Consider the following 19,483-nt stretch of genomic DNA (forward strand, 5'->3'; position numbering starts at 1 on the left):
CAGATTACGTGACTACCTCTCTTAACCACTACACCACACTGGCTCTAAGAGGAAGGCACGCTTGGCAAACCCTCAGCATGATCAACTCCCGCCCGGAAACCAATGTCCCCACTGTGGAAGGACGTGTGGATCCAGAATTGGACTCCACAGTCACTTACGGACTCACTGTTAAAACCGTATTCATGGAAGACAATCTTACTCGGCTAAGAGGGATCGCCAAAGAGAGAAGAAGGTGTTTGAAGCCAAGCACACAGATAATAGCCATATAGGTTTCCCGTAGCTGCTTGAGAAATACTCCCCTCTGATGCCCTTTTCCCTCCATTCAGCTTCCATCTGAAGCTGCTGTCGTTGCTAAGATGGCTGCATTTCAGGGAGCTGTTGCACATGCGCAAACAACAGCAGAGACTCGCCAGTCATCTGGTCACACCCGCTGATAAAAGATTCCAGTAGATCCACACCATACCTTTAAAGCCCATCCAATGGGATTCATTCGAATGAAAAGCGGCACAGAAATATAACAAATCAAATCAAATCGATGCACATTTAAAGCGCATGGCTTTCCCAACCTAGAACCCTGGGAACTGTAGTTTTCCCCTCACAGAGCAACATTTCACAGCACCCTTAAGAAACTGCAGTTCCCAGGATGCGGTGGGGGAGCAGCGCCGGATTTAGGGCTGTGCAGGTGGTTCCTCTGTACAGGGCAGCAAGCCAAGGGAGTGCAAAATAAAATAATTAATAATAATAATAATAATAATAATAATAATAATAATAATAATAATAATAATAATAATGTATAAAGAAATTACTGTGGAAAATAAGATGTTTAGGTGGGTGCCAAATTGCTCAGGGTAACATAACCAGGCATCTGCACAGCATGACCAATCCAAAGAAGTTGATGTTGAAGAATCATTGCTTCAAAAACTGGTGATCTTTGCTTCTTCCAGTACACTGGCATTTGTTCGCCTGCCTTCCCAAGTGATGTGTAATTTTTTTCGGAGACACCATTGATGGAATCTTTCCATCAACACCAGCAGTGGGAGCACACCAGCGTTGGAGAAAACAGTACCTTAGCTTTGTTCTAAGCAATGCACAGAAGCTCAGACTGCACTACTGCTTGCTATACTCCAGATGATGAGAATTCTAGCCTGAAAACAGTTGAAGATCCAAGGTTGGGAAACACTGGTTTAGACTAAACTGAAAGAGACCAAAACAGATTGAGACTAAACTGTAGGGAGCACCTCAAGGTGTTTATATTCGCCCCCTGGAACTCTCTCCCAGGCCACACCACTCGCTGGCTCCCACATCTTTGTCTGGTGGGAACGTGTCCTTGAACTCTGATGTTGCCACTTAATTGCCTGAATAGAGGACAGAGGAAGTGTTGGTGTATGTAGAACTGAGCCTACTGTTGTCGTTGGCATCCGTCTGTCTCTAAAGACAATGGAGTGCATCTCCTCAGGCAAAGTCAAACCACTGTGTTAGGAGCACCAAAGTGACCTCCCTGGAGCTGCTCTGTTGAGAAGACCACCGTCTTGGGCTCACTGATGTGTTCCAACAGACCAGCTTGGCTGCAGGAGTTGCCAGAAGGAGGCGTACAAGGCTCCATCCAACCGTCTTAGGGACTCTGGATTTGTGAAGGGTTTATTCCTTAGCCTTTTTTCCTCCTAAAGATATCCCACAAGGCAGCGGAGGTTTAGGATCAGAGTATTCCTTCTCCTAGATGGGCTATTTTCCCAGGTGGGTGAGCCCAGACCCTCCCAGTGTCCCTATTTTCCAGGGACTGTCCCAGATTTACAGAAGCCATCCCGGTTTCTGATTTGACCCCTGAATCTCCCGCTTTTCTTTAGGATGTCCCTATTTTCATCAGAGATATGTTCAAGGGTATGGCACTGGAAAGGGTTACTTCTGGGTTTTGCTGCTCACGCATGCATGGTAGCGCTAAGTTGCGCTTCACGCATGCGCACAAGCGCCAAATCATGCTACGCACCCGCGCAGATATGGCGCTTCAGGTTGTGGGCTTTTCGTGTTGTGAACAGGCCTCCGGAACAGATCCCGTTCGCAACCAGAGGTACCACTGTCTAGGGAAGTTTTTTAAATGCTTAATGTTTTATTACCCTTTTATATATGTTGGAAACTGCCCAGAGTGGCTAGGACAACCCAGTCAGATGGGCGGGGTATAAATATTAAAATTATTATTATGGAATAGGCCATCCTTATTTTCATGGGAGAAATGCTGGAGAGTATGTGAGCCCCGTCTGCCTCTCACTTCCCTCTGCAGCATGCGAAGAAACCGCCTTCTTGACCGCTGGACCCACTATTGGTCTCATCCGATCAATTCACCAGAGCTTGTCTTTAGGGGAAGTCCCTAACTCACCAAGGGCTTGCGATCCATCGGCTACCTCCACCTGGTTTAGCCGGCGAATCAAAGCCATTCCTGGGATTGTGGCTGCTGTTGCATGCTGACAGCTTATTTAGGAAGCCACAGGCAAGAGCTGAGTGCAAGGTGGGAACCAGAGGTGGCCAAACTACCCAAAAAGGGGCACAACAATTTCCTTACCCAATGTGTCACCCCTCTCCTAACACCCCAAGCCTACTGCGCAATGGGAAAGTTTACATTCGCTGCTCTTCCCCACTTCTGCCTCTGGCTTCGGCCACCCCTGGCATGTGGCCTCTGGAAAAGCTGTGCAAATGGGAATGTGTCCCTTAGGCTCACAAAGGTTCCCTTTTCTTTTCCTACCCCTTGCCTTGGAGTTTAGTCCCGGGGCTATGAAGGAAGGCTACTGCGCACACGCCGTCCTGCGCCACCATAACCTTCCTCCGCGCGTTCATTACCACGCCCGCTTGCGCAGGGCTCTCCCGGGTTTCCTTCGGCTGGAGGCGAAAAGGCGTCTCTTTTGTGCGTGCAAGAAAAGCCCGGAAAGTCCAGACGAAGGCGGCACGCCTCCTTTCAGCTAAGCGCGAACACGCCAGCAATGCAAGCAGGAACTCCCCCAGTGCAAACAATCAAAGAGCCCATCCCTGGCAGGCGGTTCTCTCCGCTTCTTTTTCTTTTTTGACAATGAATTACGGGATCTCGATCTCTCTCTCCGGAACGCATTTTCTTAAGGAAACCCAGCGCGCTGCGTCTCAACGAAACGCCTCCCTAGCTACGCCAATGCCCGGTGCGCTGAGAGCTTTCCTTCTTTCCCAAAGGATGCGGCCAATCTTTCAGTCTAGCCTACCTCACAGGGTTGTTGTTGTTGTGAGGATAAATTTAGGGAGGTGCGCCTGCTGAATTAAGAATAGATAGGATTTTATGTGTGTGTAAACAGGGAAATGTTTAATGCCATCCCTGTACATATAGCTCCCTACAAACGAGAAACCAGGCCCCGCCCGACCTAAACGACTGTTAAAATACAATATTTTTTTAAACAGTTCTGCGTAGTTCTGGTGCTCGCTCAAGGGCGCGAAATCTCGCAGTGGTTTAAAAAGTATTTGGAATTAATTGGGGGTTATGCTGAAGGTTGTATTTCTGTGTGTGTTTTGCACAGCATGTCCGCGACTGGACCTAACGGTCAGTGGTACCTTTACCTTTTACGTACATAAATCAGAGACCTTGCTGGACTAGACTGAGCGTTCACTCACCTCTCCGGCTTCTGCCTTCTTAACACTCACCAGTCAAATGCTCCAAGGGGAGCTCACAGAAGGTAACCACACCACTTCTGCCCTTTCTCTCCACCTGCTGGAACTCCGAGGTACACTGCCTCTGGCTATGGAGGTTCCATCTAGCTTACCATGTCTTACAGCCATTGACAGGGCTATCTTGTCTCCCGTGATCTTGCCTGGCCGTGGAAGCCGCACGCTGCTGCGCTCCTGCCGGCGCGCGCCCCTCGAAGAAGCGCTCCCTTCTTTCCTTCTGCTCTGATACCTCACCGGCCGCCACCGGCCGAATATTCTGACAATATACCCGCCTTGCCTTTGCTCCTAGCGACCTGTGCCAGGCTTTTTAGCAAGCTTCGCACGCTGGAAACAGGTGCCAGGGGAGTCTGAGCAAAAAGGACAATGGTTTGCAAAGAGGCGCTTTGGAAAGGCGCGGGGAGCGCTTCAATCTTTGTGTGTGTGCTTATTTCTTTTTAATTAAAAAAAGGGAAAGCTTCCTCCCCGACAGAGACGACTAAAGCTCCTCCTCCTTCTCCTCCTTCGCCTCCAGCAACAGTTTGACTCCCCAAGGAGCGCTGGAGATTCCCCGCCACGCCAAGTGGCTGCGCGTAAAGGGGGCGGCGGAGGAAGGAGGGAGCAGGCTGGAGACACCAGACATCCGGGCCCTTTGCACATTCCTGATCTCTCCCACCACCCCTCCTTTCCTAGCCCCTTTGCAGCAGCCGCCACCTCCACAGCCTGGAGAGAGAGAAAGAGAGAGGGAAGGTGGAGGACGCCAGCCAGTCAGCCAGCAGCTAGCCAGCCAGTCCTTCGAGGCTGCCCAAGTTCGGCGGCAGGTGCTGCCGCGTCCGCCTGCGCCAAGGCGCGCCGAGCCGCCCTGGGTGCCCAGCGGTCGCTGTCACAGCCCGGGGAAGCGGACAGCGGCCGCGGCAACGAGGAGAAGGCGCGCCTCCGCCGCGGCTGCCCAGGAGGAGCCGGGCCGAGAGGATTCTCCCACCTGCAGGCAGCCTCGCCGCCAGGTTGGTGCCGTTCCTTCCTTCTTTTCCATCCATCCATCGAGTCTCCTCTCTCTCTCCGCCCTCCTTTGGTCGGCGGTGGTAGCAACTGCCGCCGGTTTCCCCCGCTGGCGAGGGAGGGTTTCGTCGCAGGTCCGGGAGGGAGGGAGGCAAGGCGAGCCGGGCGCCGGGCGAGCGGACAGCGGACAGTGGCCACTGGCTCTGTGCCAGCCGGATCAGGGTTTGCGCACGGAGCTGTTGCGCGCAACGGTGGCGTGAGCGCACAGGTGGTTGGTGGGTTTTCCCTTCTCCTATTCTCCTTTTCTTTCCTTCTTAAGAAGGAAGTTTTTGGGTGCAGTAGTTTTTCCGAGAGAATCCGAGTGGATTTGAAATGCGCCCGCGTGGAGCGTTTTCCCACAAACCTTCATTCTCCGTTTTTGTTTGAATTTGCAAGGAAGCTGTCTCGTGGTGTGGGGAGCTGGCAAATGGGAAAGCCGTTTCGTTTGCAGCGCTTTTCGATGTGCGGCGCTTCTCGTTTCGATCAGACTTTTCCAGCTTACCCTTTTAATAAAAACACCCCCACCAAATTGACATTTCCCAAATAAAATAAAACCCAGGGTCATTACTTAAAACATACTGCCCAGTAATGAGAGGTCGGTAGATGTATCGCCCTATGCAGCAGGGAAAACCAAGGAAATTTATGGCCTTTCAGGAAAAACGACCCTCCAAAATGAGTGAGGGGAGGCAGGTGGCTGATTGTTCTCGGTACCCGCAGTAGCAAAACATCTCAGCCGGTACCGGATATTGAAAAAACGAGTTGGCTTTCCGACTAGACTTTTTCCTCCCTTCATTTGGAGAGCGATGGCTGACCAGGAGGGGTTTTTCTGACATCGGTGCCTGTTTCCTTGAAAGGGACGACAGCCCTGTAAGGTAGGCTGGCTGGAACAAGAGAGAGGTTGTGTCATGTCTTCGAGGCCTGAGCAAGATTTTGAACGTGGGACTTCTGTGGTCATAACATCACTTCAGGGATGCAGTTCCGTGCACGCTCACTTAGGAGTAAGTGCTACTGAACCCAATGGGACTTTATTTTTGGTAAGCTGCTACAGGGTATCACTGTAAAGGTGGGAGTTCTGTGCACACTTTGGAGTAAGCTGTATGAGACGCAGGTGGGCTTACTTCCGTGTAAACATGGGGTGCATCAAGTTGCAATTATACTGGGACCCTCTTATTTTCCGTTCTTGAATGTTGTAAATTGTCAGATTGCCAGAATAACAGGATTATTATTATTTTTAGCTGCAAGCAAGCTTTTTGTTTGTTGTTTAATAGATGGCAACTTTATGGCCAAGGCTGCAATCCCACACATTCTTCCTTGAGACAAAAGTCCCATTTATCTCCAATGGGCTTACTTCTGAGTAAACATGGTGTAGGATTGCACTGAAGTCTGATTTTGCCTATGAAACAGGTTGTCTAGGAAGTCCTGTGACCTTGTTATCTGGAGGCTTTGTATCAATGCCCCTTAGGGATATTTTATGGAATCTAATTGTAGTGTAGGGAGAACCGGATAACAGGTAGTTCTGGAAGTCTCTCATTACTCCTAACAATGCCATCCTGTGCATGTCTATTCAGAAGTAAGACCCACTGAGTTCAGGTCTGTGAGCAAAGGATTGCAGCCTCAGCGTGTATTCTCTTAATTTCACCCCCAGAGGAATGAAGACAAACAATTGGAACAATTGCTTATTTTCAGTCACTCTCATCTATGAAAAAGTCCCTTTGCAAATAAGGTCAAATGTTATTACAAGTGAATTATTACTGAGAACGTTTGATTTTTTTTTTTTTGAGGGGGGTGCAGGGCTGCAGTCTGAAAAGGACAATTGCTGGGAAGTAGGTTGGATTGGAGGGACACGGATGGCGCTGTGGGTTAAACCACAGAGCCTAGGACTTGCCGATCAGAGGGTCGGTGGTTCGAATCCCTGTGACGGGGTGAGCTCCCGTTGCTCGGTCCCTGCTCCTGCCAACCTAGCAGTTCGAAAGCACGTCAAAGTGCAAGTAGATAAATAGGTACCACTCCGGCGGGAAGGTAAACGTCGTTTCCGCATGCTGCTCTGGTTCGCCAGAAGCGGCTTAGTCATGCTGGCCACATGACCCGGAAGCTGTACGCTGGCTCCCTTGGCCAATAAAGCGAGATGAGTGCCGTAACCCCAGAGTTGGCCACGACTGGACCTTATGGTCAGAGGTCCCTTTACCTTTACCTTTTATGTTGGATTGGGCTCAAACTGGCTTTTAACATATTTAGGCTGCAATCCTGTGCATGCTTATTCAGGAGTGAGCTCCCTTACATTTAATGGGACACAGGATTTGGCTACATGTCATGCCATTTAAGAACATTATTCATTTATCTGGCAGTAACCCACAAGGACATATTCAGTGACTACTGGTCATCATGGCTGCACAGAATCCTATTGCTCAAAGGCTGAAATCTCGTTTTTAGGGTGACACAGCTGGCTTCTCTGCATGACCTGTTTGTTGAGCATCCATCTGGATTTGCTTGTGTGGAGCTTATATATCTTCTGGTCCATGGATCATTTATCCCACACTCAGTGTGCATTTTCTCACCACTTTCCTAACTGCAAAAGACGGAGCGGGTTTTTGGGGTGTGTGCTTTTTTAAACCTTTGGATTTGTTTCACCTGAGTGCCAGAGCACTTTAATAGCACAAACCTACATTCCTGGCCTGCTTTTGAATTCCCACATGATACTGATAGCCTAGGTGTGACTGGCATGAGATTATGATTGGCCATTGAGGGAACAGAATGCTGGACCAGGGGGGCTTTTAGTCTGATCCATCAGGGCTGCTCTTACGTCCTTAATCCCTTGCCTACCAAGAGCATGGTGTAGATTCTGGAACAGAAGCTGGTTTGAGTGCTGGCACTGGGGCGGGGCGGGGTCCAGGTAAGTCCCAGCATCTCCCCACCCCCTTTCTGCTTCTCATTTAATGGCTGCTGGCCTCACAGCCCTCTTGACTCCTTTGGCCAAAGGGAATAGCCGTAGCTCAGTGGCAGAGAAAGCTCCCTGGTAGGAATGACCTGAAGAAGAAGAAGAAGAAGAAGAAGAAGAAGAAGAAGAAGAAGAAGAGTTGTTTGGATTTGATATCCCGCTTTATCCCCCTAAGGAGTCCCAAAGCGGCTAACAATCTCCTTTCCCTTCCTCCCCCACCACAAACATTCTGTGAGATGAGTGAGGCTGAGAGACTTCAGAGAAGTGTGACTAGCCCAAGGTCACCCAGCAGCTGCATGTGGAGGAGTGGGGAAGCGAACCCAGTTCACCAGATTACGAGTCCACTGCTCTTAACCACTACACCACACTGGCTAGAGCTACTGCCAGTTAGTTTAGACAGTACTGAGCTCTGACTTGCTATAAGGATCCTTAAGGCTCGTAAACAGCACCAACAAGAAATACAGTGGTTGAGGCTGGAAGGTAAAGTGAGTAAGCAGTACAGTGGTACCTCGGGTTAAGAACTTAATTTGTTCTGAAGGTCCGTTCTTAACCTGAAACTGTTCTTGACCTGAGGCACCACTTTAGCTAATGTGACCTCCTGCTGCTGCTGTGTGATTTCTGTTCTCATCCTGAAGCAAAGTTCTTAACCTGAGGTACTATTTCTGGGTTAGCGGAGTCTGTAACCTGAAGTGTCTGTAACCCAAGGTACCACTGTGCATGGGATGAATGAAAGCAGTGTGTGTGAATGGGAGTAGCCCCCAAATTTAACTGAATACCAAGGTTGCTTATCCCTAGCTAAGATGATGTGCTGGTACTCCCTTGATCTTCTGCCACAGCCTTTGCCAGCCATATTTCTCTTTAACTTGTTAGCATATTGCGGGAGATGCCCTCGCAAGACCTCAGGTGCTTAACATCAACTTGTCTCAACCTGGATCGCCTTGCTGTCTAGCCCCAAAGCCTAGCCTTATGAAGCCTCCTTTGCCATTGGGATTGAGCTGAATGCATCTTAACCCCCCCGCCCCAGTTTAATGGGTTGCACTTGGGGTGGGGTGGGGGCTCCCTATCGCTCAGCTCGTTCCTCCGTGGGTGGCATTGGCAGGGATGGATAACTGAGGAGGTGGAGGCAATGGCCTCCTCCGTCAGATCATAGCATGGTAGAGTTTGAAGGGTCATCTTCTCTGACCACCGGCAATGTGGGAATCTTTTGCCCAACGTGGGATTTGAACCCATGACCTTGAGATTAAGAGTCTCATGCTCTACCGATTGAGCTACCAAGATGTTGCTGCTGCTGCTGCTGCTACAGTAAGGCATGTTGCAGCAGCAGTATCGCATCTGGCAGGGATACTGAAGGCCCTGCCTCCTTCTGCACAGAGACATACTGATGGCTCCCTGCCTCTTGAACTTTCCAGTCTACAGATGCCCCCTAGAGGACAGCAGAAGCCTAGCACGACTTCAGGTTGCAAACCTGTCATTGGAGTTTATTTACAGTGCTTCTTAAGTTGCTCTCCATTGCAAAAATAAAAAATATCTCTATCCTAGTTGTGGGCCAAATAGCCAGGGCAGGCCATTCAGACTTCATGTTCAGTCTTGGGTTTGGAAAAGTTGGTGTTTCTTTCTTTTTCTTTTCGAAATGAGCAATAAGCCATGATGCTGTTCCGTAGCAATCTCCTTCCCTGGAGGTTCCTTATCACATTTACAGCCTCTCTCTCTCCCCTTCCTTCCTGTGCGCTGCAGGTCCCTAAATTATAGAAAATAAAGACGGGAATGGCCCTATTAGGTCAGCCAGCCTGTCTTCCCTCCTAGCCAGAGAGGAGATGCTCCCCTGCGGTGCTCTTGAGTGCTTTCTCCTGCCAGTCAAAGACTTCAGATCTTTTTTCCTGGAGGGTTTTGGCCAGCTTGCTCTCTTATTCTCCTGGAAGATAGCAACACCATCTCTGCTTAATAGCTTTTGCACAGAGTGAGAAACAATAGTTGAATGAGAACTCCTTTCTCAGTTAAGATAGCCTCCTAGGGTGATTTGTGGAAATTGCAACGTAATTTTTTTTAAAGCAACAACCTCGTTTGCTCAACCTTGTGCATTAAGAACAGGTGTCGCTTTCCAGAGAACTGCTGTTAGGACTGATCACTGCTCTTCCCCTCACTCCTCCATGCTAAATTTCACAGTGTTTCTCTTTAAGACGCAGGACTGCTTGAAATTGATTGCAAAGCTTCCGTAGACGTTACTAGGGGGAAAGGTTCAGGGCACTGCTGTGTGAACGAGAGGCAGACTTTTTTAGCTTATTACGGACATAATTGCAACACCTCTGTAGACCAATTCCTCTGAGCCATGTTAGGCTCAGAGCTGTGGCTGGAACTGTGGAAAAGTTAGAGGAAGGGGGAGAGAGAGGGGAGAGTTTGGCATAATCCATTTCCTAAGCTGAAGAGTTTTCTTGCAAATTTCCCAATTAGCCATGATTACGACCCATCAAGAACAGGAGGGGGAGCTCTCATCGCATTTGCCAATGCAACAATTGGAATGAGGAGGAGGAAAATGATTGGATCAATTCGTTGTGGTTAGGTCTATCAAGGGGTAGTCATCATAATAGGTAAAAATGGAACTTCCATATACGGTGGCAGTCTATCTCTCATTACCAGATAGGTAAAGGGACCCCTGACCATTAGGTCCAGTTGTGGATGACTCTGGGGTTGCGGCGCTCATCTCGCTTTATTGGCCGAGGGAGCCGGCGTACAGCTTCCAGGTCATGTGGCCAACATGACTAAGCCGCTTCTGGCGAACTAGAGCAAGGCACAGAAACGCTGTTTACCTTCCCGCCAGAGCGTTACCTTTTTATCTACTTGCACTGGTGTGCTTTCGAACTGCTAGGTTGGCAGGAGCAGGGACCGAGCAACGGGAGCTCACCCTGTCACGGGGATTCGAACCGCAACCTTCTGATCGGCAAGCCCTAGGCTCTGTGGTTTAACCCACAGCGCCACCTGCGTCCCTCAATACCAGATGCTGGAGTTCAATTGCATCACCTTTATTCCCCTGCCCATACATTTCCTAGCCACTGTTGGAATGGAAAAGGAGTGGCCCCGCTCGGAGAACTTGGAGATATTAATCAGAGAGGCAAATATTTCCCCACTGTGGATCCCTCAATTGACAAGACAAAAACCATCCATGCACAAAAATGAGGTATCTGCAGGCTTGGGGGAGACCCAAGGTTTGCAGAAGCATTTCCCTCCCCAAGTGAGTAAGCTCCCCCGCAAAACAGCCCAGTGAGGTCTGCGCATGCTCAATGTCCCCAGAACGTTGGGTGTTTTTTGGAGGGAGGTGGGAATGGAAAACCTGGGTGTGTGTGGATTGGAGTTGCCTGGAAAAGGGGGGGCTGCCAAAACCCCAAACCTCACATTGCAATATTTTGTGGGAGGTGTTCTAACTCATGGTTGTTGCTGTTTTTGGTTGCTGTTCAACCTGGAGAGTTCACAGGCTATTGGTATTTCCAAAATGGATAGTTTTGCCAGTGTGCCTTCAATGGGTTATTCGCCTGCTATTTTCTTGCTCCCGAACCAAGAGTAGGTTAGCATTGGATTCAATTGGCGCCCCATGGATCCTATGCTGCTGGGATGTCACCACAAAAGGCTTTGTAGGTGGGGGGTCTCCAAAAATGGTTTGGGAATGCTTTCTCCAGGGAAAGTCGCCTAGCTCCACCATGGTCAGTTTTTATTCGACAAGCTAAGACATTTCTGTTTACTCAGGTCTTTGGTAGTTAAGCTAACCTCTAATGTAATGCCCTTCTTTTATTAGTGTGGGGTAGGACTTGTCCTCATTGTGGTTCTGGATGAGCATTTTAGGAAATCTGTACGGTACTGTATTGTACATTAAAAAAAAGAACTATAGCTTTTAATTTATGTGTTTGCATTTTATCTCATAAAGTTGCTTTGAGGCTGCATACACCATACATTTAAGGCACATTATTCCCCCCTGAGAATCCTGGGAACTGTAGTTTGTGGTGGAGTTGGGAATTGTAGCTCTGCTAGGGAGAAACTACGGATCCCAGGATTCTCAGGGGGAACGAATGCGCTTTAAATGTATGGTGTGTGCAGCTTGAGACCTCTTTTGTATAAACAAATGGAAATAATAACGATGATAGTAATAAAGGTAAAGGTAAAGGGACCCCTGACCATTAGGTCCAGTCGTGACCAACTCTGGGGTTGCGGCGCTCATCTCGCTTTATTGGCCGAGGGAGCCGGCGTACAGCTTCCGGGTCATGTCGCCAGCATGACTAAGCCGCTTCTGGCGAACCAGAGCAGCGCACGGAAACGCCGTTTTACCTTCCTGCCAGATTGGTACCTATTTATCTACTTGCACTTTGACGTGCTTTCGAACTGCTAGGTTGGCAGGAGCAGGGACTGAGCAACGGGAGCTCACCTCGTCACGGGGATTCAAACCGCCGACCTTCTGATCGGCAAGCCCTAGGCTCTGTGGTTTAACCCACAGCGCCACCCGCGTTCCTAATGATAGTAATACCTGATGAAATCTTAGTGGGGAAACACAGGAGCACCCAGAAACACAACCTGCCCCCTTCTTTACGTGACCCCCTTCTGTTAGGTTGTGTGTTTGAGGGTGGGAATGATGTAACTTTAAATCTCTATCCCTTATGAGCTACAAAAGAGATGCCGGACAGACAGGAAATATTGAGAGAGAAAAGGAAACACTTCAGCTGTAACAAATGGCGCTTGGCAAGCTGAGAGAAGGAGGATGCGGAAAGCAGGGGAGGGGGAAAGGAAAGGGGAGGCAGGTGTTCCCAGGGAGCAGGGTGTGTCCCGTTTTGTATTTTAAACTCAGCACTTGTGAGTGCTGCTAATTTTACAGCCCACTGGTGCAAAAAGGGATGCGATACTCCCTCTTTGAGTAATGTGATGTTAAGAAAGCAGCTATCTGGTCTGCACTTAAAAAAACCCACAACAACAACTGGCTAAGGGATCCGTGATTCGAAAGAAGTTTCAAAAATGTGCTGCTGTGGGTTTTTTTTTGTTATTTTGGGGGCTTTTGTCGTTTCCTTGCAAGGCATCGAAAGATTTGTTCGACACCGCAGTGCGTCGTATTGCAGCTTGCATTTCTTGTTTTGTAAACGGCTCAGAGACCCATCCAGATGGGCGGGGTAATAATAATAAAATTATTATTATAATTATTATTATTATTATTATTATTATTATTATTATTATTATCATCATCATCATTGAGACTGTTTTTCAGTATATAAATATGTGAAATGAATAATAAGAGCTGAACCAGATTTCCTGTGAAGAGGGGCTTAAGCTGTGCAAACAAACCAGTTTTTCAGGAGTTTGGAGGTAGTATTTCTGGGACATAATTATCCAGGGTACCCAATAGTCCCGGACTCAGTGTGGCCAGAGTTGAGCACCTTTGGGTTCCTTTGCTTTCCCCAAATTATGCTGTAATCGATGTGCATCACGCAAGACAGACTGACCAAAACAACGAGGTTATCCGTCTCGCCCTGCCAAGTGGTAAGGAGAATTTGAAACACACACCAGCTGCCAATGTTCGGTGGAAGAGAAATCAGTCCTGCTTTCAGGGACGGAGCTATTCTCGGTGCACAAATTATTTCAAATATTATTTTTATTGCACTGAAATATATACAGTCCTGAGGTTGTACCACAGATGCACCTGGATTCTCTAACTGGTCTTATCCGTGAAGACAGGGTCAGGTGATCCTTAGGATAGGGTTACCAGACGTCCCCGGTTCCTGGGGACAGTCCCCAGATTTGCAAATCTGTCCCAGGGCAAATTCTGTCCCTGGAATGTCCCCAGATTTGCAAATCTGTGCCCGGGAAATGTGGCAGCGGCAGCCTCAGCAGCCCAGAGCCAGCCTGGTAGCTCAGTTGGCTCTGGCTGGCTTCAGGAGCTGCTCGCTGCCGCCGCCACTGCCAAAGGGGAACCGGGGACGTCCGGTGGTACAGATCTCCTGCCCCCTTCCCCCTTTGTTTTGTAAGACCGGGGGAGGCTCAGGAGTCATGGGCAGGCGGGTGCTGCCCAGAAGGGGCGCAAGGTGCGTGGTTTCTCTGCCAGGCAAGGTGCAAAGCCCTTCTTCTGTACCCTATGAAACATAAATGTGCAGAGGTTTTTTAAAAAAACTGGGCAACAGCCGCCTGCCTGCGGCTCCCAAGCCTCCCCCGATCAGTCAAAACAAAGAAGGGGGCAGGAGATCGGGGGAGGCTTGGGAGTCACGCCATTGCCCAGTTTTTAAAAAACTCTGTGCATTTATGTTCCACAGGGTATGAAAGAAGGGCTTTGCAGCTTTATACAATATGCATGTGTGCTTGGGCCCAGGGTCTTTTGCCTCACTATCCCCACTACCGACTCTCTGTTGCTACTCAGCTTAAAAAACAACACAAAAAACAAAAAAAACAAAAAGTGCCCCCGGTTTCATTGAAAAAAAAAAGTGGCAACCATACCTTAGGATGGCATAACACTTTCTAAAGGGGGAAAGCTCATCTCCAAAGGACTTTCCCTGCTCATCTTTGTGTACAAGACACGGTGGAGCTTTTGCTTTGCTTTGCAATCTCAGAGAGCCAGGACTGTGATCTCACCAGCCAGGGATCTAGCACACACGATATTCTTAAGGTAATTGAACAGGTGCCAGCCTTTGAGGTGGGGGGGGGTCTGCAGAGGTGACGACACTCGCATAGACAGTGAAGCCCTCCACCCGAATACGAACTGGGGAAGAAGCACGATCAGGTTTCAATTTATCTCACCTGGCAGTGGCGTAGCGTGGGTTGTCAGCACCCGGGGCAAGGCAAGTAATTTGCGCCCCCCGCTGCACTGTCCCTCCCCCAGATAGTCCCTCGCTCTCTCTCCGCACCACATGCCTGGCTCCCCCCCACACAGTGGGCGGCGACCCGGCGGCTCGGATCAGATTCGCACAGCCAGCACTGCAGTGAGAGAGAGTGAGTGAGCCAGGTAGGGGCAGAGAGCTGCGAGTGCGAGCGCCCCCCCAGATGTTGCGCCCGGTGCGGCCGCCCCCCCTGCACCCCCACGCTACGCCACTGCCACCTGGGAATGGACCAAAGAGATGCCTATTGGCCAGTTGGGGCTGCCCCCTGGTGAACTCCTGCACCTAAGACTGCCCAAGATTGGTCGATCTGTGGGCACGCTGCAATCCTGCCCAGTCTGTGCCAGATCTCTCATGCCAGGCTGCAAGGTAAAGGTAAAGGGACCCTGACCATTAGGTCCAGTCGTGGCCGACTCTGGGGTTGCGGCTCTCATCTCGCTTTACTGGCTGAAGGAGCTGGCGTACAGCTTCCAGGTCATATGGCCAGCATGACTAAGCCGCTTCTGACGAACCAGAGCAGCTGTGATGGCCTGGGATTCCGATTCAGAGGCTGAACCGGAGGAATCCCAGCCTGCACAGGAGTCCCCGCCTCCAGGGCCGGCTGAACTGGGGCAGGGCCTTGAGTCTGAAGTGCCTGCACCTGTGCCGGATCCTCAGGAGCAGGCACCAGGTGATTCCACTCTGGCTCCGGAGGTGATTGAGGACTCAGTGCCTACAGGTGAGTCTCCCCCTGGGTCCATTAACCCTTCAGCCTCTCCTGAACTGCAGAGGCTCAGGGCAGAGAGGCGAAGGGAACTGGTTTCTCCCAGGAGGAGTGCTCACCTTAAGGCCAGGGGAGGCGGGGCTCCTGGGGGCCGGGACCGCCCCTGGCCTTAGAGAAGATAAAGGGCAGTCAGCCCGGTCCCAGGTTGCGGGAGCAATGTCGTCGTTGAGTACCTGCTCCTACCCGGACCCAGACCTGCCCTTCTAGTGTCCCTGTTCCCCGCCCGGCTTCCTGCTTCTGACCTTCCGGTGTTCCTGTCCCCGCCCGGCTTCCTGCTTCGGACTTCGCCTCGCTCTTTGTGGACTGTTTCCAGGCTAGTGACTCAGGACTGATCTTTGACTATGATAACGGTAACCTACCCCCCGGGACCAGCACAGCAGCGCACGGAAACACCGTTTACCTTCCCACCGGAGCGGTACCTATTTATCTACTTACACTTTGACGTGCTTTCAAGCTGCTAGGCTGGCAGGAGCAGGGACTGAGCAACGGGAGCTCACCCCGTCACATGGATTCGAACTGCCGACCTTCTGATCAGCAAGTCCTAGGCTCTGTGGTACTGCCTCCCTAAGGGTTACCATGCTTTTGTTTCTTGTACAACTGCAGTGGCTTGTTCAACAGGCATAGCTCCCGCTTCCCTGCCAGGCAAATTTGCATGAAATTTTGCATCGTGACACACCCTGTGATCTTTGGATGAAGAGCGGTATACTGATTTAATAAATAAGTTGTAGGCTCCTTGGCGGCAAGGCCCCTGGGCCTCGGGTTTCGGTTTTGGGCCTTGTTAGGTATCCTTTAGTCGGTCTTTGAGTGAAAGGGGGTGGCATCTCATGTACCCCCAGTGCGGCGGCCTTTTTGCAGGGCTTGTTAGAGGGTGTTTGTGGAGTCCCTGGCCCTAGAGCGGCGGCATGAAGGTCAAACTCCCAATTTGGTGCTGTGCGTGGGCACGCTGTGTAAGTTCACGCTTTGCAGTCCCCTCACACGGCAGCTGTCTCCCTGCACATCCTCAACCCCCTGCGTGGTTGAGAAGGATACCTTCCAAGGCCAAGGCCAGGTTGCCTACCTCTGAAATCTGAATTCAATAAAGTTGTGGCCAATTCGAACCCATGCCTTGTTGTCTGGTCTCTTCCTTTGTAGGGGGGGAGGGGCCCCAAGGACAGGGTTGGCATGGGGCCCCGCAAAGTGTTTTTTGAGTGGGTGCCCTTATGCAGCCATCTTTGGAGGCTTGGCGGAGAGTGATAAAACCTTTTCTCCCTACCTCTTTATCTGATCAGCTATTCCTTACACTCTGGCTCCCAGCCCAAGCTGCAATAGCCTGGGAGCCTTCTGTAATCTTTGCGGATGGGGAGGGGAATACTGTGACCTGCTCTCAGCTAGTTAAGGTTGTTTTTCCCTGGCAGGTTGGATGCTGTTTGCCTGAATTTGTACCAAAGGTGTGAAGCAGACTAATTGGGGGTAGGGGCTCCTATTTTCCCCGCTAGTCTGCTTCACATATTTGCTACAGTTTGATATCTCATCTTCCGCACAAGGCGTATAATTCTGGACGTCCTTTTTTATTGTGCATGGCTTGTGACGTTTTGTGCTCATGATGGTATCAGGGCAGTCATACACAATCCCACTTTCAATACCAGTACAGTGGTACCTTGGGTTAAGAACTTAATTCGTTCCGGAGGTCCGTTCTTAACCTGAAACTGTTCTTAACCTGAGGTAGCACTTTAGCTAATGGTGCCTCCCGCTGCCGCTGCACGATTTCTGTTCTCATCCTGAAGCAAAGTTCTTAACCTGAGGTATTATTTCTGGGTTAGTGGAGTCTGTAACCTGAAGCGTCTGTAACCCGAGGTACCACTGTAGTATTGAAATAGCTTCATTTCCAATAGTGCATTTCACATAACACCCTCACAAAATCCTGTACGTTTCTTTACCACGAAGGTTCTGGGGTGTGTGTCCTGCTTTTGTTGCCGTACAGTGCAAGAGTGCCCTTCCAGACACCATCGGTGCTCTAACATTGGGGAAGCATTGTAGAGAAACGCATAAAGCCCAATGGTGTGTGTGGATGGTTCAGCATGAATGCGCCATTAATGAGTCAACGACCTGTTGCAAAACAGCAACAACAACACACACCCTAAGCGTCTTTTCTTTGAAACTGCCAGGAGGAAATTCATTGCCCTGATCTAATTCCCAGTCTGTTTGGGTTCTGGCAGTACCAGCGCATCGTCTCTGGGCAGAGAGAACAGAGAGCCTCTTGGACTGTTGCTTTTGCCTGCTTTGCTTTCTCCTTCTGTTTCCCTGTGCTTTAGGAGCACACGGGGTTAATTCTGTCCAGCAGCAGGAACCTCTTCTCACCCTTCTCCAGCTGTCACTGACACCTCTGTGACTTTGGCCCTCTTCCTTATTATCTCTCATCTCTGCCTCCTGGTTGCCTGGCAACACCCATCACTGTTGACAGGACTTCGTTCTTACACACTACTTTTATATCGCACGCTCCCTCTCTTTTTATTGTTGTAAAAAAAAAAAAAGAAGGAGAAAAAGTTAAAAATGTGCTCATTAACAGAGAGGCTCGGGCTGCCCTTGGTGAGGTCAAAGGGCATTTGGTCCCTGTTTTTTTAGTTTTTTTAAGTTTTTGTCCAAATGAGGGGAATAAACTGTTTCTACACTAATGCTTTGCTACAGAAATAGATATTTGGGGTTTTTTGATTTCTCTGTCCCTGGAGCTCTGGCAGGTCACATTTAAAAATAAAGACGCAACACTGTTTGTCTTTAGATTATTAGATAACGTGACACGTCATCCATCGGTCGATTCAGACGTATCATTTTGCACAGACTTCCCTTGACCTGTAAAATTAGATCCTGTTATTACTGAATTCCTGTTTCTTCCTATGTTTATGATACTGCCTTGTTTTTTTAAATGTCTTATTGCTTTTATGCTGTATTTTTGCATGCCGCTTAGAGAATTGGAAATAGAAAGTGGTTTAGAAATGCTTTTGAATTGATAAATAGGTAAAGCTGTCTTCCAGTTCCATAGTCACCTTAACCACTAGTCAAATCCATGCCTTGTGTCCTTGAACAAGTCACTGCCAGTGACTGTATGTCCTTAATCCTTGAATCCTAAACCCTTGGATCCTAAACCCTAGGATCCAACTCCTAGGGTATGAGGGACCTTTGGCCCACCCCATAAAATATTTGAGGGGCTGGGCCCCCACAAAATTGATGGGCATTGCCATTCAGACAGTGTGTGCATGCTGTGTCTTGTGATCGATTATGTGGGGCAGGGCTTACCTGGCGGCCCCCCACCAATATTTTATTCAAGTTGGCACCTCGACTGGCTGCAGGAATGTCTGTGAGTCTCTTTGCAACAGGGCATCCTGCTCACGTGGGTCTGAGGATCAAGTCTCCCACCCGCAAAGCTGCACAGGAACCTCAAAGTTGTCAATGCAAAACCATATATATATCTAAATATATATATTTATATATTTATATAAATATATATAAATATATATATAAATATATATAAAAATATATAAATATATAAAATATATAAAAATATATAAATATATATATAAATATGTGTATATATATATATATATAAATATATATAAATATAAATATTTATATTTATGAAGGAGGCAGCAGGAGAATCAAGTATCAAGTCTGCATGTGTGCGTTTCTTTATTTATCTTCATTGCTTTCTACAAATCATCTGAAAGCAACTTACAAAATATTAAAATACAGAACAAATGTTATTTGAAACCCCACAAATAAAAAAAACAAACGGACGACAGTCGTACTTCAGAAGTTTAACAGAATCCGTTCCGGAAGTCAGTTCGACTTCCAAAACGTTTGGAAACCAAAGCGCGGCTTCTGATTGGCTGCAGGAAGCTCCTACAGCCAATCGGAAGCCTCACCGGATGTTCGGCTTCCGAAAATCGTTCGAAAACTCTGGAGCACTAACTTCCAGGTTTCGATTGTTTGGGAGCCAAGGCGTTTGAGATCCAAGGTACGACTGTAAATGTTCACCCACAAACAAGCACAAAAAGAACCAATCCTACAGGCCACAATCTTAAGACCCCAAAGCCAGGGTGAACAGGAGTGTTTTTGCCTGGCTGAGAAAACACTGACAAGGTTGGCACCAGGCTAATTTCCCTAGGGAGAGCATCCCATAGCCAGGGAGCCACCACTGAAAAGGCCCACTCTCTTGTTGGTACCTCTGGCACCTCCCTTGAAGGAGACACATGGCAAGGGGCCTCTGATGGCAAGGGGCCTCTGATGAGA

General features: G+C 49.1%; 1 protein-coding gene and 1 long non-coding RNA gene across 2 annotated transcripts in view; one reads left to right on the forward strand and one right to left on the reverse strand.

Moving 5' to 3' along the window:
* LOC308597447 overlaps nucleotides 1-19,483 on the reverse strand; it is a 353,006-nt gene that overhangs the window by 248,755 nt on the left and 84,768 nt on the right. The gene's annotated exons all lie outside the window — the stretch shown is intronic.
* The window catches only part of ZBTB7C (zinc finger and BTB domain containing 7C), a 235,269-nt gene continuing 220,071 nt past the window's right edge, over nucleotides 4,286-19,483 (forward strand). The window contains exon 1 of the mRNA XM_081212897.1: nucleotides 4,286-4,655. The gene's annotated coding sequence lies outside the window, so the exon portion shown is untranslated. The remainder of the gene's footprint in view (nucleotides 4,656-19,483) is intronic.

This window comes from Podarcis bocagei (assembly GCF_964188305.1).
Source record: "Podarcis bocagei genome assembly, chromosome: 11".
NCBI lineage: Eukaryota > Metazoa > Chordata > Lepidosauria > Squamata > Lacertidae > Podarcis > Podarcis bocagei.